We start from the raw sequence: 26,320 nt of genomic DNA on the forward strand, positions 1-26,320 counted from the left end.
GCAGCATAAACACAGAAGAAAGCAAGCAGCATTTCTCCACGTGGGAGGCAAGTAAGAGCTGAATACGAGAACAGGATCCTGTTGCAGAGGTTTGAGACAAGGCTCAATGGAGGTCCCTTGCAAGATTTTGAATACGGAAGTGAACCAAGTACCAGAAATGGAAACGATAAACAGATCAGCAAATACTCATTTATTTTTTAATACACCCATACTCACCCATCTTCAAACTGGCACCATCCTTTATAGTTAAATCAATCCCGGGCCTCTGAAGCTGCCTGCAGTCGTCACTTTGTATGGAGAGAGGCAGTAAGATTTGCAAACCCTGCTGCCTCTCTGCCTCTAGACTGCTTGGGTTGATGCAACTACTTCTGGCGGCTGTGGTCATGCGACCTCCAGGGGGCGCGATTTCCCTTAGTTCTGGTGGAACTGTGGTTCTCAAGCCAACATGAGAATTTTGTTAACTCAGTGTCGCTGGGTCCCATTCCCACAGTTCCTGGTACAGTAGGTCCGTAGGGTGGACCAAAGAATGTGCACTAGTAATGTGTCCCCAGGGTGTACTGCCTGTGCTGATCCACAAGAACCTAAGACCCTTCTTTAAAAATAGGTAAAATGGCTAGAATTTTGAAAGGGAGCCTTTCTATAAAGTCCACAAGAGAAAGGAAAAACAAAGAGTGAAATTTAAAAATTAGGTTGGGGGATGGGGGCGCAGTTCCCTGGGAGAAAGGCAGTTCTCTGGGACAAAGCATGCCGGGTACAGGAGAGGCCCTGGGCTCAATTCCTACACCATATCAAGCAAAGACAACAGACAGAGCTAAGCCAAGCAACCATGCAACTTATATGTTGTGGCCGTGAGTCCTGGATGCTAGCTGGTCTTTTCCAGTTCCCATCTTCAGGGTAGCTGTCTACATACTTTGATTATCGGAAGAGGTTTTAGCACGGCCGTGCCAGGAAAAGGTCAATGGAAACACAGTGCGGAATACAAGAACGGCACAATCCGAACGAGCAATGTAGTCGTAAAATAGAAGGACACTTTTATTTCCTTAACAGACCCTTCTTTATGTCATGTCTGCCTCCAGTCCCAAGAGCAGAGTTTTGCTTTGTACCTTGAGAATGCCTAAGGAATATCAAAAGTAAAACTGAATTCCAACACTCAGCACCCCCTGGTTGGGAGCACAGCCCACCATACCGACATTACTCATCTGTTCCCAGCTGGCTATATTTATCCTGTGAACTTTGAATCGCATGTTATTTTTAACATAACTACAGCTTTCCCGATAGCACCCAGTCTAATAAATACAGATGTCTTCTGTATTTAACCTCTGGACTGTGTCTTCCTTGGACGAAGTGTCTTGTCAAAGAGGATGAAAAAGCTCTTAGAAATCGGTGCTCAATGGCCAGAATGGTGTTTATATCAACACCAGGGCTTGGCACAACTGTTGGTCATTCTTGAAAGAAAAAAATCTGCACAAGAGGCCTCCCTTAAAGAAAGTTAATCTCTAGTTACCGTATGTATCATCTCTCGGCTACTTGAGAGCTACTAAATGCCCATGCATAGCCCCCCGCTTCTTATTTAGTTTCTGTTGTTCTCTGCCCTCGAGGAGGGGAGACCAGAAAAAGCTCCTTTATATCCCAAACACCCAAGGGCCCTAGATTACTGCAAGAACAGTAGGAGGCGAGGAAGATGGGGAGAAGATGGCCGTGTCCAGACCCACTTGAAGCTCCTCCGTGAACATCAGTTTAGATCCCGATACACAGAAGATGGAGGCTAGATGGAGAGCAACAGAGCAAGAGGGATTCAAACAAGTTCTGGTAGCTGCGGATCCACACCCCACTCTCTTCTCTGCCGGATACATCTCAGACAACAGCGTTTTACCTGTCACTCAACCTAACGAGGAGGTGTGAGAAAGAAGCCAGAGCTGAAGCAATCCTGAAAGGAATAAGCAACACAGTTCTATGGAGTGTGAGAACTGGAGCAAATGGGGTGGGGGTTGGGGGGAAGGGACGACGGAAAGGGGAAGAGAGAGAAACTTTCTCAGGATAAGCTGTTCTTGTCACCAGTCTACATTCACCCGTGTGCGTGCACACATTCATCATGATGGTGGATAATTCTTTCGCAGGTGCAACGCCATGCGTTTTATTCTCCCCGGGTGACTAATGAACTAAAGTAATTTTGTTTTTCTTCTTAAAATTTTGTTTTCATTTTTAAGTAGAATATAGTTCTATCATTTCCTCTTCCCTTTTCTCCATCCCAGCCTGTGTACCCCTCTCTGATCTTTTTCAAATCCATGGTCTCTGTTTTCATTAATTTTGTTTTACACACACACACACTTTTTGTTTGTTTGCTTGCTTGCTTTTTTGAGACAGGATTTCTCTGTGTAGCCCTGGCTGTCCTGGAACTCACTCTGTAGACCAGGTTGGCTTTAAACTCAGTGATTCGCCCACCTCTGCCTCCCCACTTCTTGGATTAAAGGTGTGCACCCCGCCCCTCCAGCTACTGACATATATCTTCATCAAAACAACCTGTTCAGTATGCACCAGACATGCATGTGGTACACAGACATACATGGAGGCAAAATACCCATACACCTAAAATGAATGCTAAACATATGTTAAGGAGCTAGTATCTTGCTTGACAGACATGAAATGAAGGGACTTAAGAATTTCAAACTGACAGTTGATGGGTGAAAAAAAAAAAAAAAAAAAAAAAAGCCAAGTGCCACTGCCACCTGACTCAGACAAATTTCTTTTAATACTCTTACTTCCTGTTATTTTCCTGACGTGGAAACTTCTAGTTTCTTTGGAAAGTTAGTATGTCAAATTATATTTTGCTAGGGCACACAAGAGAAAGGATGTTTTGCTGGAGCGGACACAGGAAAGAATGTCTTCCTGAAGCAGACACAGGTGAAAGGATGTTTTGATATAGCAAACACATGAAAGGACCTGTGATGAAGGAGTATAAATATGACCCCACAGACAGTGGGAGATGAGGACTGAGCTTCGGCTTCTCTGCTCCACCTCACTATTCTTCCATGATGACCCACATGTATTTGTTCACCTTAAATAGCATGGTTGAGCTCAACTTGTGGTAATGCTGCCATTGAGAGAAACTCACCTAAGAACTGCTCGTGAGGTTCCTGCAGCAGCTTGCTGCTTCTGTAGTTTCACCTCAGACTAGCTGACAAGTTTCTTCAGGATTGACCTACAGCTGCTGGTTTGTGCCTGGTGTTTGCCTGCCTACCGGACTGGTCTGCAGCTCAGTCATATTTGGTGTTTGCTACGGGACTGAACTGAAGATCAAGTTCACCCCCAAAGAACTGTTACTAAACAGGTCTACTTCTCCCATGTCCTAATACTATTTCTCTTCCACTACCTCTGCTGGGTGGTGGACTAGAGGAAAGTTTGAACCCCTATTAAAAGTAGGTTGCAAAAAAAATGTACGCTAACACTCTCCCTTCCTACAAGGTTGGGTTTTTAAAAATTCAGTGACAGCCAGATACTGTGGAAAGCTTCAAGTAGAGTGTGTGTGTATGCATGCACACATGTACACACTCAGGAACATAGAGGGAAAGGCTTATCGTGGAGAAAACAGAGTAAACTGTCCTGTTTATCATGTGTATGTGGTGTGCATGCTAATGTGTACAGGCATTTATTTTTATTTGTTGATTGATTGATTGATTGATTGATTGATTTATTCAAGACAGGGTTTCTCTGTGTAGCCCTGGCTATCCTGGAACTCACTCTGTAGACCAGGCTGGCCTCGAGCTCAGGTATCTGCCTACCTCTGCTTCCCAAGTGCTAGGACTAAAGGCATGCACCACCACTGCCCAGCTGTGTACAGGCATTCATGTGCATGTGTGTGCACGTATAGGTGTAGGCCCAAGGTTGATGTAGGGTGTCTCCCTCCACTGCTGTCCATCTTATGGATTGAGGCAGGGTTTTTACTTGACCCTCGAGCTCACTGATTGGCTTGTCTAGCTATCTAGCTTCCTTTGAGGATCCCTGTGTTGGCCTCTCACACTGTAGGATCATAGGCAGACCACCCTTGCCAAGATGGCACTTACATGTGTGCAGGGGATCTGAACTCTGGTCCTCATGCTTGTACAATGAGAACATCACCCACTGAGTCATCTCTTCGGATACATATGCAGGCTACACCCACACACATAAAATAAAAACAAATCTTGAACGAAAAACCCTTTCCCAAACAATCACTGTGTTTCCGATGGTATCAGTGGGCTCTGGGGGGGGGGGGTTCCAAACAATGTCACTGTATGTATCCATTGCACAAGGTTCTGTGTTCCAAAAGGATAGTTTCACACAAGTTTATATGTCAAACACATTCCTCCCTGAGTCCCTATCCTTTCGTTTTCTTTTCTTTTAAAGATATTTATTTATTTATTTATTTATTTATTTATTTAATGTATGGCACACTATCTCTCTCTTCAGACAAACCAGGAGAGGGCATTGGATCCCATTACAGATGATTGTGAGCCACCACGTGGGAACTGAACTTAGGATCGCTGGAAGATCAGTCAGTGCTCTTAGCTGCTGATCCATCTCTCCAGCCCTATCCTTCCTTTTTCAACACCCCTCCAAATTCCTTTTGCCCCCCTCAACAGTTTCACTTCGACTTCTCTGTCATGTATACATGCCTGGTTTCATGTACCTAAATAAACTCTAGAAACTACAAATGAGAGACAGTATACCTTATTTGTCTAAGTCTGAGGTAGAAAAGATTTGTGATGCTATTGCATAAGCGTGATGCTCTGCAGGACTCAGTAGAACAGTTCATAAATGTTAATATTCAGTAGCAGTGAGCTGAAGCTATCTTTATCAGGGATGGGGAAATGATTTTAAATGTTGTTTACCCAACAGCTTTCCCGCAATTGCTCATTTTTGCTGGGTTTACTTGGGTTTAGAAAATGTAGATATTCCTGGGGGGGGGGGGGCGGAGTGGAGAGGGTGTGCCCACGATGCTTGCTTTCCTGGTCCTGACCATCATCCCTCTTTACAGTAAGGACTCCAGGAAATGTCTATCTGCAAACAATAAATCAGTAAGAATTCTGGGTGTTGTGTAATGATAGGAGGAAGTGTGTGTGTGTGTGTGTGTGTGTGTGTAAACCTCAAAGTTTCCATAGCTGTGGCATTACCTAATAATCAATACTTCTAATTTTTCATATTTTTATTTATCCTGCACAAATTACTAGGCTTGTCATACACTTCTTATTTCTCAGCCTCTTCATGCATCTTCATGATTAATAAACACATTGTCATTTTTTTTCCTCTTCTAACAGCAAGCTTGATGTATAAACACATTTGTTTTTGTCACACAAACAAGCGTGTGCACCTTCTCTCTGGTCAGCAGATCTAACATCAGCGCTAATAAATGGAGCATTTGCTTCTGCAGTGAAGGAAGAGAAGGAAAGGCAGCAGCTGCTGCTGGGCAAGCAATGATCCGGGGACCAGCACTGCTGGGAGCTCAGGGTCGAATGAGGTTGGTGTTTGAGTGGAGGGCTGGTGTATATACGATTATAAGTCACAGAAAGGGCTCATCAGCCAAATTGGGAGGGTAGGCCACAGATCACATGGTCAGGCGTGTATTGGTGAAGAGTCTGTGTTCTATTCCAAGCATAATAAAAATTCAAAGGTGCAGGATAAACAGGTGAGTCTTCTTTAAAGTCCCTGTCAACCGTCTACCCGCTAGGCTGGCCAGACTAAGAGCTGTAAGAATAAGACTTTGGGACCCTTTGACAAGCTGCATTGCTTACAGCATCTTGGCTACAGGCCAGAGAGATCCAGAATTTGTCTCCTCTCTTGTTGTGCTTTGTTTTGTTAACTCAAAAATACATAGCCAGCTCCTAAGTAAATCCTTATACCGTCTGAAACGTAAAGCAGCGAGTGATGTTAGCACTCCAACTTTAAGAAAAACAGAACAACAACAAAGCATGAAAGGAGGGATTGAAGATAACAACCTGAAGAAAGAGGAGAGAGAGAGATGGTTCTGCGGTCAAGAGCACTTCTTGCTCTTCTTACAAGACCCTGGTTCCATTCCTAGCACCCACATGAGTGTGAAATTTCTTCCTGGCACTCACTGCCAATCATAACTCCATTTCTAGGGGAATCTCATGCTCTCTTCCAACCCACTAGCGCCAGACACACACACACACACACGGCACACTTACATTCCTGCAAGCCAAACACTCACACACATAAAACAAAAAAGGAATGAGAATTTTGAGGCAGTGTGGGGCAAACTCCTGTCACTTGAATGATATGGAGCAGTAGGTGTGAGAAGCCAGTTGGAAACAGGGCTGAATTAAGTAGGGAAACCCTACAGAGACAAGCAAACAAAAAGAATGAGAATTGCGCTCCCTTGCATTCTAAGGGTTAGGAATGTTGGAAGGAAAGCCAGCTGGTTGGGGAACCCACTCTGGAAAGTCACAGTATGGCGTTGTCTTCTTACTTTTCTCTGGTTGTTGACAACTGGGAGAGGGAAGGGAAAGGGAATAAGAAGTATTTCTTTCACAGCCCGTCTCCGTTATCAGCAGGTTAGCAGTAGCCATGTTTCTTTTTACAGCCTAATGCTCCTAACACTTTTTAGCTTCAACAACTGCTTCTTCTTTTGGCCCTCCCTAGCAACTGTCCATTTCCCACAGCCCTGCCCTGCTCTTGCTGGCTCTGGCATGCTCAGCTGTGTTTTGTGAGTTTTTCCCAGCCATCCACACACCTTGTGAGCAATAATTCCCCAGAGTCACCCCCAATACACATACACTAGAGCTTACCATTTATTTTCTGCAGGGGTGTCCCCGACTATGCACTCATTAAGCTGATAGATTTTTTTCTGGCTACAACAGAGAATGTTTTCAAAGTACACTACTTTGTATATTTTGGCTTCTAAATCATGTGAATCTATTGTGCATCCAAAACTTTAACACGTGTATTTTAAAACGTTATAATTTTAAAATGATCAGAGTCACAGGACGTTGGAAAACAAAATTTAAAACATATAGACTGGGATCCTGTAGTTGCGCCCATCACTTGTGCATGCATGCGGTGTGTGTTTGTGTGTGTGTGTGTGTGTATGTGTGAGTGAGTGTGAGTGTGTGTGTGTGTGTGTGTGTGTGTAGCCCTGTGGCCATTCTACAATAGTTCCAAATCACAGTACAATCAGAACAATAAAGAAATCCACTCCTCATGACAAAGACCTCCTTTGCAGTCCTGCCTATTCTTCCTTCACCATGTAACCCTTGGCTAGTATCATTTATTTCCTATCTCTCTGATTTTGTTACTTTGAGAATGTTAAATCAATGGACTCACACCATGTGTAGCTTTCTGTGACTGCCTCCCCTTCCTCTTCTCCCACTGCCATGCTCTCATACTAGGTTGGTAAGTGTAGCAACCAACTCCGTCTGACCCTTTTGAACAGTGAGTGGTATTTTATGTGTCAAAATACCACTCACTTAGCCCCGGGGGTTTGTGCCTTGCTTGTAGTTTGAGGCTACTCTAAACAAAGTCTCTATGTCTATGTATATACAGCTTTTTAGGTAGACATGCAATGTTGTTCTCTGGGAGAAGAGCCTGCCAATAAGCAGATCATGTGACAAAGTGTTTAGTTTTGAAACCACTGCCCAAGTCTTCTCTCAGTATGGCTGTTTCATTTGTCGGTACACCAGAGATGCAATCACCCTGTCAGACTTGTCATCCACCTGTGACTGTAGGAAAAGCCCTCACCGTTCAAGTCAGGTTTTCTGATTGTCCACCTGCAATTCTGACTGGAAACCAGGAGCTCACTCTTCTTCTTTCCATCACTAACTAAGACTGTCTAATTAACCAGGTAGTATCCTGGGCCATACATCTATGATCAGCGACAATGCCACAGCTTTGTCTTTTGGTGCCATGCTGGCTTCTGTCCTCCATGTCATGCACACAGAAGTTTTTAACTTTGTATTGGTTCTTTGTGAGTTTCACATCATGCACCCCGATCCGACCCAGACCCACCCTTTTCTAGTAACCACCCTCCACCCTTGCAACCTCTCCCACAGCAGAGGAAAAGAAAACCTCACTAAGGAAGCTGTAGTGCGTCACAATGTGTCCCACAATATACCCTTCTGTTCACACCTCTTTCCTTGCAAATGTTCATAGCAATGAGTCTGGTACGAGGTACACTGGATCATCATTGGGACTCCTCTTGGATAGCCTGCTGTTGCCCTGTGTCGTGGAGATCCTGTAGTTTTGGATCAGTAAGACTGGCCAATACATGCCTTCCAGAAGTTCATCAGTAGGGTAAATGTTGGGGTGGGTCAATTCAAAGCCCTGGATCTGGGCCTGATCTGAGCTGGTCATTCCACCTGTGCTCCAGATCCCATGCCCTTGGGTCCAGCTCACCAGCAACCCCTGCTACAGGGCCAGCTCTACCCTCCTGCCCAGGTGAGGTGCAGGGCCCCCTCTCGAGTATTTTAGCTGATAAGAGACATGGCCAGTTCTCCCACTCTCATGATCCTGGGCCCAGATCTCCTGCCTGATATAGATGGTGAGGACTGAGGGAGGGGAGAATGGCATCTCTCCCTGGTCCACACCACCACCCAGCAGACAAGAGGGGCAGTTCTGCCTCTCCCACACTCATTCCCTCAAAACCAGCTCACCCACATCCTTTACATCCAGGCACAGCCCTACTGTGCTGCCTAGGCAAGGTGCAGGGGCCACTCTCTTAAGTGCTGCAGTTGGTGATGGGCAAGGCCAACTCTTCTGCTCTTATGACCCCAGGGTCAGCTCTCCTGACTGCCGCAGGTGGAGAGGGGGTGGGGGAGAGGATATCTCTCCATCATCCATGACACTGCACAGGAGATGAGTGGTAGGACCAGCTCTCCCACACTAGTATCCTTGGGGGCCTGGCTCTTGTACAACTCCCACAATGTGCTAGGCTGATCTCCTGGGCACTGCAGCTGGAGTCAGCACCCCAGTTCTCATGCACCCAGGGCAAGATCTCCCATGAAACCCAGATGAGGGGGCCAGTTCTACACAACACTTAGACACCAACATGTCCCAGGCCTGGCTTCAGGGCCATGTATCTAGACATGGCCCTTGGTGGCAGCACAGGCCTGAACCCACCATGGTCCCAGGTGGCATCACTGGCTACTCACATTAGGTCGTTCCTCACTACCCTCGAGTCTCCAGTCCTGTCTCTCTTCATAGGCTCCACCTCCTTCTGTTTTTCTTTCTGTTCCTTTTGCCCACCACTTACTCGCTCCTCTTAGAGGCACCCAGGGTCTCTGAGTGCCTGGGGTTATCTCAGGAGTAGTCTCAGGAGTGTTATGTCCTGGTCATGCATTATGGTGCTGGGTAGGTATCATCTCAGACATGGCCTACTCCCCCTACCCTAGAATTTCTTGGCACCCAACTGGTGGTTTTCTCAGGCTAGCTCCTTGTCCAAACCCTAAGGTGCCAATATGGTGGTCATCTCAGGCACATTTCTCACCTGGCCCACGGAGTGGCTCTATGTGAGGGGTGTCTATCTCAGGCTCACTCCTACCATGAGACCCAAGGGAACAATGGCAATGCTTCCCCAGAGCTGGAAGACAGAGAGGCTTAGAGCTTAGACTACCCAAGAACTTAGGGAGGGGAGTCTGCTTTTAGCAATACCATTGACTACACCCCCGAAAAGGGCAATGACATTGTTGTAACCATTTAGGACAGCCTCCTGGATACATACCAGTTAGTGCTAAGGATTTAGCTGAGGATTTAAACCCAAGACCTGGCACAAGATTTGTAGGCATGTGGCTGTTAGAATGGAAGCACTTCCCGATGTGCGTCTATTGGGAAATGCCGTCCATACCTTTGATGCTTCTGCAGTGATACAGCCAGAAAAGCAGGAAGAACCGAGACGTCAGTGGCCCCTGAAGTGGTGCTGATGTGGATATCAGCGAAAGCACAGCCGCTCAGGCTACAGGAGCAGACATTTCCCAGGCAACAAGTAACTCTTTCCAGCTCACTATAAACTCAGACTGTCATATTCTAGGGCTCCTCCTAGAGCATCAGACAGTTTTCTGTGAAGGGGATGAGGTTACATCTACGTCCCACACTGGAACGTGTCCCTAGAGACAGCGACGAGCATTAACTAAAATATGTCTGCGGAAAGTCACCTTACATTCTGTTCAGTTCCTCCACAAGGACATCAAAGCGACTGGGACACAATGGCACCAAGGGTCCGGATAGGGGGAAACTCTGGACAGCGTTTAATGTACTTGCAGCTGATCAAAGATCGTGGCTGTCTTCAGATGCTTTGCTGGGTCTGCCTCAGACATCTAGCCCCAGCTTTTGATGTTCTTAAGCTCCATCCCCTAAAATCAAGCCCTTTCCCCCAGCCGGGGGCTTGGAAGCTATAGCGGAGCCACTGCCTATCTTTTCTGAGCAGGCTTCTCTCCAGCAGACTTTTTTTCTGCATTCTTCTACGAGATCCTGGTTTTCCTTTCCCGAACACATTTTTTCCTCCTAACTGCCCTTCGAATATGCCTGATTTTGATGGTGAACAGCTTGGTACACTTTTCTGGGTTTCTCTGGTGTACACAGCTTCTTCTTATCTCTCTCGATGTGCTGGGATGCGTTTGACCTTCTGCCACCGACATCAGAGGGGTGAGGTCTTTTTCCTGAAGATAATATAAAGCAGACAGTTTCATCTCTTAGATTTATTACAAGAGCTGAGGAGTGAGGAAGAGATAGCAGAGGGTGGCTATAATTATTTGGTCTCCTGAATGTGTTGCTTCAGAAACCTGGCCTTGTCCACATGCACATATTCAAAACAAACTAAAGCTTTACAAGAGACCACAGTGCAGAGAATATATATATAAGTCAGTGATGGGGTATTTACCTTGTGTGCAGAAGCACCCTGGATTGTTCCTCTATACTATACCACCAAAATAATAATAATAAATAATAATAATACTCATTACTCTCTCTTTGCAACCAAGGGCATTCTCACATATGCTTTAATTTAATATAAAATAAAGTGTGTTCATTTCTTAGTGACCTTAGATGTTAACATAAGATAATTGCCTACCAAGTGGGAGAGGGCTGTTGTGGCGAGATATTCCTCTTGAGGACTACATTTTAATTCCTGTAGTTGTTAGTGAAGAGGAACATAAATACATTAAGCTATTCAAAAACTTTTAGTCATTTTTTAAAAGATTTTTTTTCATGTGTATGAGTGTTTACCTACATGTATGTCTGTGTATCACGTGTGTGTGATACCCTCAGAGGCCAGAAGAGGATATCAGATCCCTTAGAACTGGAGTTATAGAAGGTTATGAGCCACCATGTGGGTCCCTGGCCTGGATCTTACACACCTCTGACTCTAACTCACCTGAAAGAAGGACTATTCCTTCCTCCCGGGTCCCCTCTTCCTCTCTCAGACCAGAAAGCCTGCCTCCTCATCTTCACCCAGCGACTGGCTTCTTCTCAGCTCTATTGGCCAATCAAATAATTAGGGGAAATTCCCCTACAGATATCTACTATAGCATCACTAGTGGCTTATGCAGGACCCGGGTCTAGAAGTGTGCTGCCACAAGTCCGAACACTGACTTTAAGTTTTGGAAGTGTTCAGCTACAGAAATGTCTATACTCATTTCAATCAGAGTCTTCAATCAGAAAAGAAGTGCAGATGATTTTTAATGTCCAGCCAAAACTAAGAACTACCAACCCAGGCTAGCATACTTAACCCTTAGCCCCAACAGTCAGATTTCCTACAAGTCTCCTTCAACTGAAGGTCGCTGCTCCCCACAGCTAGTGTAGGCTTTCGTAGGCTGCAAGTAGAAACCAAGAATCTGCCTATTTAACAAATCTCCAGTCAGGTCTCTGTAGTTCTCTATGAGAACTACAACAGAAGAGGCACATGGGAGACCATCTCTAGAAACTTTATAAAGGAAAGACGTTCAACTCAGACAGCTTAAGGAATTTACTGGAGCTTATTAACAAAACTATGACCACAACATGGCCTGACATTCCCTCTCCTGATGGCAGGGGATATATATTGATGAAAGTTAGGCTAATGGGAGCTATCATTTTTCCTAAACAAAATTAAAAGGTTTGAAGGGGTGGGTGAAATAACTTTTTCATAAACCTACTTGCAAGTGTATGCATCCAGAGGATGTAGAAGCTGATACCACACTGGAACCAAGACGTGGGGAGGACTAGAAGGGTGGAAATGGAGGCTGTGATGTTCCATGAGAAGCCTGAATTCTAATCTGTGCTCAGGAAGAGGCACATCTGCCTTCTTGGACTTTTTTATCTCCTTCAACCACCTCTCACAGACTGATCTTCTGCAACCACCCTAACCCACATAGATAAAAATCACCAGGTCAGGGAATCCGTTGATTGACGGCCATGTTTCCTCCAAGCTCTCTTATACCACAGGATTTGCTCCATTCTCTCCCTTGGCCTCTCAATCTCACTCACGTTCCATGTGAGGGAAGATCTCCCCAAATATAAACGCCCTGTGGCCACACCTGACATTGACTTCGGAAAGCGTTGTGCCTAAGGGTCTGGGACACAACCTTTCAGCTGTGTCACAGGACACAGTGCACTGGCAACAGGGATTTTGACTTTCAGAGGCACTGAAGTGTGACTTTGTGGCTCCTGGAACTGCATTGGTATGCCCTTCACAGTGGTGTAGTTTTGCCTAGGGGACCGGGGATGCCAGAAGTTTATATTTCCACCACAGGTGAGTCTAATGTAGAACCAGCTGTGAGGTCCTCTGCCCATATCGGGCACTTAATGAGTAATCTTTATCTCATTAAGTTGTCAGGTGTTCTGATTTGTTTAGTTCTTGGGGGGGGGAGGGGCTTAATGACAGAATGTTCATAATGTCGATATTTTCTGGGTAGTGTGGAAAATATCTTCAGCTTGAGATCAAAGCAGGAACTGATTCTATCATACGAAAATAGAGAAGAGAAATGAAACTGCAGATGCAAAGCAGGTGTGGACACTCACTTATATCTTAAATTGTATTTCTATACAAGCTCGATAAAAAAAAAAAAAAACCCTTAGGTTTTGATTGACACAAACAAAGCCTTATGGCCACTTGAGTATGGAACAAAATAAAATCGGGACCATTGCAGCAGCGATGTAAGGGAACAAGTCCAAACCAGGGTCCAAAGTGAACCCATGTAGGCCTTGCAACCACGCTGCTCTCACGACTGTTACCCCTAGTTCTGGTGGACAGTAAACAACAGCATCAATAAGCTGTATTGTTTGAGGGACTTAAAGGACCTTCCTAGTCCTGACAGGGAGGAGCCCCACCCCTGACACTGGAATGTTCTGGCATCTGGGAACATCTTTTTCCATTCACAGTGGGTACCTTTATCAAACTCCTCTAACCTTCCTTTTAACATTCACAGTACAGGCTGTTGGAGGATTTTCTCTTTCACCCTTTTGGGTGTCATCTGTTACTTATCCAACCATGAAGCGATCAGGAATTTGACAGCCATGCCGGGTCCTCGCATCCTGCATCCTCGCATCCTGCTAGGATTTCCCATCCTAGCTCCTTTTGGCGTGCTTGCATGTCTGTTTGGTGCAATCTGCACATCTGTGAAACACCTAGTGATTAGCATTATATAACGAACACTTTCTATGGGGTGGGGGCAGGATCTCTGAATCCCTCCCCCTCCCAGTCCGAGTGGCAGTTGTTCTCAGGAGTCAGCTGCTAAGGGGACACTAAAGAAAGCTGTCAGCAAGACCCACCACAGCATATTCCAATCACATGTATCAACTGTTTTCTCAAAAGAGCAATGTACAGGTGGGGAGCATTACTTTGTTTCCCCCGTTGTAGGACACAATTTATAGGAAAAAAAGATACAAAGAATTTATAGACCCAGAAAAGTGATTAGTTCCTTGGGGATTCAGTTAGGAAACTGGAGTATAAGTAGACATATAGGAACCTGATGGGGTGATGGTCTAAAGCTGGATTGTGGTGATTATTATATAACATTATACAAATTTACCAAATCACTAAATTATATACTTTTCAAAATTAGGTAAGTTTATGTTGTGTAAATTGTACTTCAAATTTAAAGTATAGACAGAATTGTCACCCCCATTATGGAAAAGGCTTTTATAGCAGTTCACAGAATTTACAAAATAACGACGGGTGATATTTTTATCCTCATAATTTCCAGGCTCCCAAATTTCTTTTGAAAAGGAAAACAGCTATAGCTGTCAATAGCTGAATTGGACACCTTAAGTATAGATCAAGAAAACTATATAACTAAGGGATATTGCAAAGTCAGTAACATACTGTTAATTGAATTTGTATTTAATTAATTACAACTACCACATGCACACTCACTAGACATCTAAGACACCTTTCGTCAGACTACTAACTGTGTGAGTTGAGCATGTGGCTCATCAGCTCTGTGATATCAATGGAGATGCTGAGTGGTCAGTGCCCCTAAGCTGAAACTCCCCCAAGACTTTATGCCTCCTTGATACAATGTTGAACGAGGGAGAGCAAAGAGACTCAGTTCAATTCCATCTGCTCAGTCCTCTCTGGAGCTTAGAGAGAGAGACACATAGTTGACTTCGTGGGCTGTGGGGTGTCCAGTGAATGGGCAAACTATACTTGGGAAGAAGCTCACAGAACAAGAGGAGACGTCATGACTGGATAAAAACAGAAAGGCTGGATGGTCCGATGTCTGTCCAAACATGGTGTAGACCATTTTATGGATTTGGGTTTTTTTTTTTTTTTTTTTTTTGGTTTGGTTTGGTTTCCATTTTGTTTTATATTTATCTCCCTCTTGTCCCCAGGGGTCACTACAGTGGTACAGAGTTATGTCACTATAGGCTATAAAGCAGACCTTTCATGATTGGCTACCTCAAACAAAGGCTTCCTTGCTGTAGAAATTTTCTTTTGATGTAGGGTCTCTTCACTGATTTGTGAGGCCTTCACAGAAATGTGGCATCAAGCATGCCCAGCAGTCCTTACTGAGGTCTTCCCACATATAAATAAATCAGCTACTTGACAGGACCTCAAAAGTCCTTGTCCATGGCCAAGAAGTGAGTTTCAAACCCTTCCCCAAGTCATTTACAGGAAACACTTGCCGGTTCCAGTAAGTTGTCTCTGCCCATCCACTGGCAGCTGCTTGCCCTGCAGCTGTCTTGTGGCAGCTGGCAGCCACCGTGTTGGAAGGTGAGAAGTGGGTGAATCTTATTTTTAACTGTGTAACCACTCTTACACTTCCATGCAGTGTAACCAATATGCTCTTGGGTAAAATAAAATGAATTCACCATTCTCGCTGTTTTCAGACTTTCTGAGCATGAAAAAATTTAGAACACTAAATTTTTTCCTCCAGGGGAACAATTAGACCCATTGGTTCAGAGTACATGACCAGAAAGACATATTAAATGTAAATTACAGTTTGAAAATCATTTCATGGGGGCTGGAGAAATGGCTCATCGTTTAAGAGCACTAGCTGCTCTTCCGGGGACCTGGGTTCAGTTCCCAGCATCCACATGGTGGCTCACAACTGAGGTCTGACTCAAGTCCCAAGGGATCCAATGTTCTCTTCTGGTCTCTTGGGCACCAGACATGCATGTGGTACACAAACATACATGCAGAAATACTTGTATACATATCAAAAATTAAAATGAAAATAAACCATTCTGATTTATATTTCCTGACTTAGTAAAAAACAAAACAGTGTAACATCCTGGGCTGAGGGACATCAGGGCTGTCCTTCAGAGTGTCTAACCTTGAGTGGCCCTGGCCATTTCCACAGGGCTGATTCATTTCCTGTACCATTGAGATCACTGTACCCAGGTCACCATGATCTTTCTTGATAGTTGTAAAATAAACTTAAAAACCACAGATTAACAAAAACATACTCTACAAATGGGCTTAGGATTAGTCGAATAAAAATAAAATGTAGATTGGATAAGATCATGCTCAACTGTATAACAGGCAAATGTGCATCTTAAATAAGAGATCGTTGTAAAGGACAGCGCTTTGAAACTCACTTTCCATTTTTAGTTAACTGTTATTTCAAAAATAAACCCCTCCATCAATTGATTTCCTCAGCATTCTGTGGATATGCATGTGATAGCAATTAGTCCGAGCTTAACAAATAAACCAAAACAAATTGTAAGGTTATTACTGCCAGAAATATACTTTCCAAAGCTTGCTGCTGCACCCAATTTGCAAGTGGTATTGTTGAAGGGTCTACATCTCACAAGTATTAAAAATAACCCAAAGCAAGCCTAACTCTTAAGCAATTTCATTGGCGGAGTCTGCGTCCTTCTTTAGTGGAAAGAGATTTTGTGTCAAACTTCCTTTCTTTGCTTTTATCCAAGAATCTTGGTTGACCTGCTCTGCAAGCTCACAAACCTCTTAGGCTAAACTGAAATAAAATGTTTAAGCCAAAAATGACTAGAGAATACTTCCTTTGTGGAAATAAAAGGGGTTTCTTGGCTCGGTGGGTAAAAGCACTTGTCACCAAGCCGGAAGACCTGAGTCTGATTCCTTGAGCCTATAGAAGGGAAGGCAAGGGCTGACTTCTTTGAGTTGACCTCTGACCTGCATTTGTGCTCTGTGGCATTCATGGAGACATGTGTTCTGCTGGATAGTTTTATGTCGAGCTGACACAATCTAGAGCCATCTGAGAGGATGGAACAGTTGCTCAATCAAGAAAATGTCAACCCATAAGATTGGGCTGTAGGCAAGTGGGAAGAACATTTGCTTAATTAATGCTTGACAGGGCAGGCTCAGCTCATTGTGAACGGGGCCACTCCTGGACCGGTGGCCCTCTGTTCAATAAGAAGGCAGGCTGAGCAAGCCATAGGAAGCAAGACAGCAAGCAGCGCCCCTCCATGGGCCTCTTCATCAGCCCCTCTTCCAGGTTCCTGCCCTGCTTGAGTTCCTGTCTTGATGAACAGTGCTATAGAAGTGTAAGCCAAAAAATCCCCCAAGTTGCTTTGGTCATAGTGTTTCACCACAGCAAAAGAAATATTACCCAAGACATGCACATACCAAAAGTAAATATGTATTTTTAAAATTGATCTTACAGAAGCCAGGGTCTCCAGATGCTGGGAAGAGCAGGAGTAAGAGGCACAAGAAAAGGTGGATCAGTGGGTACTAACTCTCAGCTACACAGGAGGAGGAAGATGGGCTAACGAGGGTACCTATGGATAATGATAATTCACTGTATTGCAAAAAGCTAGAACAGGTGTTGAATGTTTTTATCATAAAGAAACTGTAAATCTTTGAGATATTGAACCTGATCTATACATTATATAAAACATACAATTTATTAAAACATCATATAGGACACAAAATATCCCATATTTATTTTGCTTTTTTTTATTAGTCAATTTAAAAGCAAATTTCAAGTAAACGTAAAGGATTGAAAACAGCTGCAAAAATAATATTTATAAACTTCTTGACCAGAGCAGCTGCTATGTGTCAGGCATTTTCTATATAAATTTACTGCAGGTATACAGTTGTGATCCCAACCTTGTGAGACAAAGGCATGGATGGAAAGGAGCTCTCGCTGGAAACCAACCTGGGGCCGCGATGGACAAGGCAAGGGTCGGATTCAAGTAGTTCTTTCTCCCTTCCTTTATGGCTTATTCGTCCTTAGGTCAGGAAGATCATCTGACCAAGGCCAGGATTTGACCGAAATGTACCATTATTTTGTAACTCTTACTGTTACTGCAGTAAAGTTTACATAGAGTAAAGTCAATCCCAAGAGCCGAGCACTTCTGCACCTGTGCGAACACCTGGCTCAGGATGCAGCTAGCATCTGGATTCCTTGACCCCCTCGTGCCTGTGAAGTGACCGATGAGCAAGACCTACTTTTTAAAAGGCTCATTTTAACCCACCATTACTTTCAAGAATATTTGAAGATTTTAAATGAAAAAAAAAAAAGGATTTCAAAATCACATTTAAATTATTTAATGCATACATTTAATATGAAAACTTTACGTACTTAACATTGATACTGGGTATTGTAACTAGGATTTGATGAAATACCAAAGGCTGGTTGACTTCTGTAAAACTACATACTCTTTTTTTTCCCCCTTTTGAGACAGCATGTTCTGGGTTGGTCAGGCTGGCCTCTGGACTTACACCTTTCACTGTGACTTACTTTTGTAGACTATGAGCAGAAGCCAGCTGTGTTTGTTTGTTTGTTTGTTTGTTTGTTTTTTCCCTTGCTGCGACAAAATACAAAAGCAACTCGAGGCAGAAAGAGTTTATTCAGCTCATAGTTCCAGGATACCATCATGACAGCGGATTCACATCGAGAGGTTTGAAGTAGTTGGGCACAGTCAGAAGGCAACAGAGGCCCAGACACTCCCCTGAGAACTAGTGTGTCCTCAAGAGAAATAATCCAACCTCACTGGACAGTATCATCCCTTTTAAAGACTCTATATCCTAACACTATGAGATCACCAGTCACATTTCAACACGAGCTTTGTCAGGAGCAGACTACATCCTAACTGTGGTGCACAGAAATAAAACATGCAGGCTCCTGTGCGATTGTGGCCCTCTGCTTCTTTAAAAGATGTATGTGTGAGATTTGGGGAGGTGAACGTTTGCCTGTATGTGTGATGGTTGACAGGATTGTGGGACTCACTAGCATGAGGCTTCGTAATAAAAATCTGTGGAAAATGGTCTTGTGGTTTTCAGTATTTCTGACAAGTGCTAACAAAATGAGTAGAAATTCTAAGGGAAGGCAAGGGGAGGGAATCTATGCTCTCTGTAAACTGTTTTCGAAAAGGACAGTCATCCAGGACAGAAAGGATATGATGGAGAAAGGCAGAGGAGAGCCACAGAGGACAAGAGGTAGAGCTGGGCTTGTGTCATAGATGCATTGAATCAGGACAAGCTTAGGAGACTGCAATAATTACAACTTTCCATAAATGAGCCTGAAGTAATACAGGCTTTAGAGATATAAAGAACTCATTTGTATCTCCCCCAAACTGCCATTTTATTTACATTATTTTTAAATGGTAATAAAGATACCAACTACACACACACACACACACACACACACACACACACACACTCTCCTGTGCACATGCTCATACCTGTAATAACTCCTTCCCTGTGGTTAATCATTACACACTAAGTGTCACTATGAGGAACCTTCTCAGTCTGTATTCTGGATATCTGTACCACATATCCAGACTTGACACAAAAACCTATATTCTTTTATTGTGCCAATAGATCTCGCAATAAAGGGGTGCCACCTAGTACAATGATTACAGATACTTTTATTTCATATGTATGTGTTGATATTCATAGGTAGGAATCAAAAGCTGATTTGAATTCAGATGCATCAGTTACAGCTAAGCACCTAAGTACTTTCCAGTAGTGCATGGGACTCAAGGGGAATCTTTAGAAAAATATTACAATTGTCCAAAATGAGGGAAGAGCCCTACGTTGCTAGAGAGAGAAATAATAGACTTGTCTAGTCAGTAATGCATAGTATTCTCACATACTCTAACTATAGTAATGTACAGGCATGGTGTTGGAGTCAGATGACTACGCAGGCTCAAACTCTGAACCTAAAGGTTATTGCTTGTATGTGAAAGTAGTTACACTCACCTTTTCAACTATATTTTAGTTATTCTTCTCATTGTCATGACAAAATACCTGGAAAAAAGAAAGCAATCTTTAAAAAAGGGTTTGTTTTGGCTTTCAAGGGATATAGCCATCATGGCAGAGAAGGCATGGTGGCAAGAGAAGTAGCAGGGGCAGGGGCAGGGGCAGGGGCAGGGGCAGGGGCAGGGGCAGGGGCAGGGGCAGGGGCAGGGGCAGGGGCAGGGGCAGGGGCAGGGGCAGGGGCAGGGGCAGGAGCAGGCTGCTCGTTGTCTGCAGTCAGGCAGTAGAGTGATGAACACTGCAGTTCAGCTGACTTTCTCTATTTTATTCAGTGCAAGACATCAACCCCCAGAATGGCACTACCCACATTTAGGGTGGGTCTTCCTGGCTCAATTAATCTCTTTGAGATAATCCCTTTATCCATGGCCATTCTAAAAACCCACCAAGTTGACATTCACGATAGCCATCTGTAAGTATGGAAAACTACAGGACAACACTGCTGGATCAGTGAGCTCTCTATGTACAGTCCTGTTTGGAGCAGCACCAGGTCACACCAAGTACTGTGTTGTTGGGCCACTTGGCCTTCAGGACACATATTCCCATTCCATTTCTCAGGGGCCTCCCTGATTTTTTTCCCACTGGTTTCCTCTCTTCTCACACTGATCTCTAACGCTGAGAAGTCCCAACTGGTCTCAGGTCATCTGTTCCATAAGTAACCATACTTTATCTTTTCCTATCCAGACTGATGGGCTCTAAATAGCACCCAGGGAAAACTGATATTGGATTTACTTTTCTTTCAATGAAACTGTAAAGGTGTTTTGTTTGCATGACACACTGCAGGTTCTGGCTCACACACAATGTAGGTTGTAAGCTTTGAGAGGCCTCACCTGCATCCAGTACTTTGTCTCATGATACGTTCTAAACCCAGCTCAGGAGAATAAAGCTAAAGCACAAGGTGCTAATTGTGCAGACTGGAGAAAACACAACAGAAGCTGGGGCAAGGGCCATGCCAGAGCTTCGAACATGCTCTTAAGAATCTTGACTGAATAGTTGAATGCTACATCCACTCCAGTAGTGACACACATGACAGGCTAAAATCCTGGACACAGTCCGAGGCGAAAAGTTCACAGAAACGTAGTCTCCTGGATCTGTGGCATCCCATAGCACGTATGCTCCAATTTTGTCCTTGTGAATGGATCTGTGTGCTCTCTTTTCGGTATTGTTTTGTTATAGGTGCCTCCAAGCAATGACTTGCCAAATACCTCAGCAAAATTGAACTTTGCTTCCTGGCCTTCACCAATGCCCTAGGTAGTCCTTGAGCAGACCATGGGCTTTGAATTCAGAAAGAATGTTGCCATTCAGAATTGGAATTCAGTGACATTCAGAATTGCCTCTAGTACTGAAAGAGAGATACTGAAAGAAATCAGGCATTACTATCTACTACATAGAGTTAGAAATCTCAGGGCAAGCTTAGCAAAGTAAGTTTAGAATTCTTAATATAGTTATGTATGGCAGACTATATTACTTATTAGTAGAAAGTCCCCCGACACTATCACTTAGAATAAAAGCCAAGTCACTCCCATATGCAGGAATTTACAATGGTTTAGGATGTAGATCCGGCTGTGGTTTTAGAGTATTGCATTATTCATGAGAAGGTTAGCTAGAGCGGAACTCCCTAATTAGGACCATGACTTGTGTGTGAAAGCCCTTGCCCTAGGAGTGTAAAGACCTCACACCTGGCTTCTAAGACTATAGCTGACCTTAGATAGAGCTGACTTTGTCTCAGTTGTTTTATTGCCCAGTTCCTGCCAGTCTTTGTGTTTGCATTCCTCTGTTTCATTTAAGAGTCATTAAGCATCCGGTAACCTCATTGTACCTTGCCGATGTGTCACCTACTTCCCTATTCTGTATAAAAAGTTTGATGCTCGATTTGACATTACATTCAGATATAGCACACTCCCTTGCATCTGTATTTGTTTGTCATTATTCTCCGACTATTTGCCCATCTGTCTGGAACCCTGAGTTCTCCTGAGGATTGAGGGAGCCTGACTGAGGCGGAGGCAGCTGAACATATATGTAGGGCAAAACTCTTGGATTCCTAGCAGAAAAGACCCGTGGTAGAAAAGGTTGGCAGAACCTTGAGTGCCATGCCATACAAAGGAGCTGTTGGAATTGAGACTCACATGGAAGTGCAGCTAACCTAGCATTAAGGACCCAGAAAAACAGCAAAACAAGAAACCTAAGAATAAAAACAACATCCTAGACATGAGTTAGGAACAGGGGCCCTTAGGAACAGAAGCAAGACCAAAACAGAATACCTCTGTCAAAGCCACATACTTAGTATTGACATCCAAGATGATGTATATACTTGATTTTTAGAAATAGTTTCAATAATGTATCACCCATAACTTCTAAGACAAAATTAAAATCATTCAATATGCAGAGTTTAAGAAGTGACTGACAATCAAAGGATGTAGCCAGTGGTAAGCAAATGAAAGACATTCTGTTGGTGTATTTTGTGTTGCTTTAACAGAGTATTAAAGGCTGTGTATTTTATAAACAACACTTATCTGGCTCACAGTTCTGGTAGTGAATGGGTCAAAGAACATGGCAAAGGCTTTTTAAGCTTCTTGTTTTTTTTGGGTTTTGAGTCAAGGTTTCTCTGTGTAGCCCTAGCTGCTCTGGAACTCACTCTGTAGAGCAGGCTGGCCTCGAACTCGCCGACATCCACTTGCCTCTGCCTCTTGAATGCTGGGATTGAACATGTGGGTCAGCACTGGCAGGCTGGCTTTTTTGGCTTCTTAAGAGTCCATTCTGTTAAGAACTCACTCAATTCCCTGCAAGGTGGTTCCTTTGTGACTAGATTAGCTTATACTAAGTAAGCCCTCTTCTAAAGAGGGCCTGCCTCTTCAAACCCACAATACTAGGGCCAATGCTTCCAGCATGGATTCCTGGATGTTCATGATATACCTTAATCACCCCAGATAGCAGTCAACTATGATTACTACATGAGAGGTAACAGAAAAACCTGTATAAAATAGGCATGATGGGAATTTATATAGTTATAATCTCAAAGATCAAGCTGGTATTTCTAGAATTATAAATTCACTGTCTGAGATTTACGACTTGTGAAAGGTTTAAAAGTTACATTAAAGACATTAATTTACCACTCTCTACAAGACTCCCAGATGCAAAGAAAGGCAACGAGGAAACTTGCTGAAGTATAGAGGATATAGTCTGATAGATCTCCCAGAATCGGCACATCCCAGAGTCCCGAAAAAGGAATAGAAACACTAATTGCAAAGATATTTGATGGCAGTTCTCTGAGTCTGATAGTAAAGATACCAACAGATTTCAGGGGCTCAGAAAATATTACATAGGCTGGGCAGTGGTGGTGCATGCCTTTAATCCCAGTACTTGGGAGGCAGAGGCAGGCGGATCTCTGAGTTCGAGGCCAAGCTGGTCTACAGAGTGAGTTCCAGGACAGCCAGGGCTACACAGAGAAACCCTGTCTGGAAAAACAAAACAAAACAAACAAACAAAAAACAAAAAAAAAGAAAACATTGGTAAAATCAGTCAAAGGTCTAAACAAAACAGTAAAAGATAAAAATGGTTTTGTTTTATGAGACAGGGGTCTTATGTAGCCCAGAGTGGCCTCAGACTCAGGGTATAGCAGAGGCTGACTCCAGCCCCTCCTGCCTCTACTTCTTTAGCACTGTTACTACAGGAGTGTGCCACTCTACTCAGAGTAGCCTGTGGTCACACGCTGGTTTCATCTCTTAAGGGCTCTAAGGTAACCAGATCTCTCCTCGAAGCATCCTGAACAGACCAACAGCCTTCCTTTCAAGGCTTCCCAGTGGGTTTTCCCTGCCTGGGACATTCTTCTCATGTCTCTTGCCCCTCTTTGCACAAATGAGTCTTTGATTCTCTCTCTCTCTCTCCCTCCCTCCCTCTCTCTCCCCTTTCTTAAATAATTTATGTTTATTTCATGTGCATTCTTCTACCTGCATGTCTATCTGTATGAAGTTCTTGGGTCTCCTGAAACTGGAGTTACAGGCAGCTATGAGCTGCCATATGGGTGCTGGGAATTGAACTTGAACTTGGGTCCTCCAGAAGAGCAGAGTTAGATGGCTCTTAACCCTGAGCCATCTCTCTAGCCCACCAGATGGGCTCTTCAAGGGGTCACTTTAAAAAAATCACTTCTCACTCCTCATCTATTTGAGCACCACACCTCTAGCTCACTGGGCTCCCATTCCTGATCCTCTGACTCCTTAACACTTTGCCCCACAGCAGAGCACACTGCTTACTGGCTCCATTCATTAACAGATCATCACTACAAGGGCAATCTTAGTTAAATGTGTTAATGTATGCAAATGCCTAGGATCTATGAGTACAACTGCTACCATGTGATTAGTAGCAATTTAATCTATGAGGATTCTTTCATGAAGGCAAGCATTCAAATTCACAAGGCTTCACTGCCAATCAATCGTATTTAATATATGAATTTATTCTTGCTACCATAGATGTAAGTGCAATAGAACGGGTGTCACAAAATTGTTTTGGTGTCAGCCGGAATGCTTCTGGCTGCAAATAACTGGATTTCTGGTTGGCAGTAGCTTGTGAAAAGATATTTATGGGCTGGAGAGATGGCTCAGTGGTTAAGAGCACTGACGGGTCTTCTGAAGGTCCTGAGTTCAAATCCCAGCAACCACATGGTGGTTCACAACCATCCGTAATGAGATCTGATGCCCTCTTCTGGTGTGTCTGAAGACAGCTACAGTGTACTTAAATGTAATAATAAATAAATCTTTTAAAAAAGAAAAGATATTTATTTACCTCAAAGGAACTGGGAGGTTGTGAGCCCAAGATTCTCAAGGTTAGCAGCTCAACACCATGGAACTGGGACACCGTCTCTGCAGCTCAATGCATTTCCTCACAATGGCTACAGGTTCAAGTCCTGTCTTCTCACATCACACCTAGGCAGGAAGAGCCAAACTGTTTTCGGTTTCTTGATACTTCTTTCCCAGATTCCCCTCACATGGCTATCTACCTCTAGCTGCAAGAGAGTCTGCAAAGAAGGAAATTCGACTAACAGGTCTGTATCTGGTCAGCATGGAAATGGACGATCCGGATCAGCTAAGAACCCAGAGAGAAACAAAGCAAACAAACAAACAACCCAGGTGTGTAAGCCAGGGGAAGGAAATGCATCACAATGTTCCAGGAAAAGGGATTCCTTAAAAGGGTCTCTGAAGTGTATGATTATAGTTGGAACTTCTGTAATAACCCTGATGTATTCAGCTGCAATGGTTCTGATATTATCTGCTGAATATCAAGGCAGGGCAACTTTCACTATATACTGAGTCATACAATAAGATGCAACATGTTTCATTTCATTTCCATATACTGAACTCCAAGAAAGAATAATCCTGTGCTTTTCCAGTGTAATGTGACTAGCCTGGAGTTCACTATGTAGACCAGGCTAGCCGCAAACCTGAGATCCGCCTGGCTCTGCCTCCCAAAGACAACTATTACAGCATGTGTCACTATGCCTGACTTTAGAAAGAATAATTCTTTTTGTTGTTGTTGTTCTTTTTGGTTTTGGTTTTTCGAGACAAGGTTTGTCTGTGTAGCCCTGGATGCCCTGGAACTCACTCTGTAGACCAGGCTGGCCTCGAACTCAGAAATCCGCCTGCCTCTGCCTCCCGAGTGCTAGAATTAAAGGCGTGTGCCACCATGCCCGGCTCAAGGCAATTCTTATAAAGGACATTTAACTGGAGCTGGCTTACAGGGTCAGAGGTTCAGTCTATTATTGTCAAGGCAATAACATGATAGTGTCCAGGCAGGCATGGTGCAGGCAGAGCTGAGAGTTCTATATCTTCATCTCAAGGCTACTAGTGGAAGCTAGGGTGAGGGTCTTATGCCCACACCCACAGTGACACACCCACTCCAACAAGGCCACACCTCTAATAGTGCCACTCCCTGGGCCAAGCATATACAAACCATGACACTCCCTTTATGTAGGAAGGGCATGCACTAAGCACCTTGTGCAGTGGGTACTCTTTTTACATGACCAGATTACGATACTACTCAGGGCAGGGCACCTCACCAAGAGAGAAAAGAAAAAAAGCCGTTTTACTGTAGTGGTTCGAATGAGAACACAGACATCAGGTATTTGAACCCCTGGTACCCAGTTGGTGGCAATGGTTGGGGAATCTGGACGGTGTGTTTGTTGGAGGAAGTATGTAGCTGGAGGCTGGCTATGGGAGTTTAAAGGATGGCCCTACTTCCAGGTCACTTCCAGCTTCCTGTTCCAGCTGTCGTGCCTGCATGCTGCCATGCCTCACCACCAGGATGGACTCTGACCCCCGGAAGGAGTTAGAAACCCAAATACTCTAAGCTGCTTTGGCCATGGGATTTTACACTCTGGAAACTTGAGATGCAACCATGAGTACGTATGGCTAATGCCAAGGCAGTTACCTGCTTGCTCTCCCACGTGGAGCTCATGTCCATACATGAGTTGGTGCATACTTGTGTGCTCAAAGCCCACACTCGTACTCTTACGAGAGAGATGTCTTACTTTCCTCTGAGCCCCCCTCTCTTAAGTTTAGGCTTTGAGTTTAAGCCTAAACTAAAATATCTTCAATAAAATCTCTACTTCTGGTTCATTTTACATAGGTATTGTGTGGATCAGGAAAATCAGTCTCCAAGTTTTTATAACAACAACAAGACACA

At 43.9% G+C, this 26,320-nt stretch overlaps 1 long non-coding RNA gene across 2 annotated transcripts; it reads right to left on the reverse strand.

Annotated features, from left to right (window-relative positions):
• Nucleotides 1-6,772: 6,772 nt before the first annotated feature.
• Gm38486 lies at nucleotides 6,773-25,192 on the reverse strand. Of its 2 annotated transcripts, XR_003952926.1 has the most exons (3): nucleotides 24,425-25,192; nucleotides 12,117-19,639; nucleotides 6,773-10,643 (listed from the first exon to the last, which is right to left on the reverse strand). It is a non-coding gene; the product is annotated as a predicted gene, 38486 (long non-coding RNA). The 2 variants fall into 2 exon arrangements; XR_003952925.1 differs by having other exon boundaries at nucleotides 6,773-19,639.
• Between the last annotated feature and the right edge of the window lie 1,128 nt (nucleotides 25,193-26,320).

The sequence above is a fragment of the Mus musculus genome, chromosome 19 (assembly GCF_000001635.26).
Source record: "Mus musculus strain C57BL/6J chromosome 19, GRCm38.p6 C57BL/6J".
NCBI lineage: Eukaryota > Metazoa > Chordata > Mammalia > Rodentia > Muridae > Mus > Mus musculus.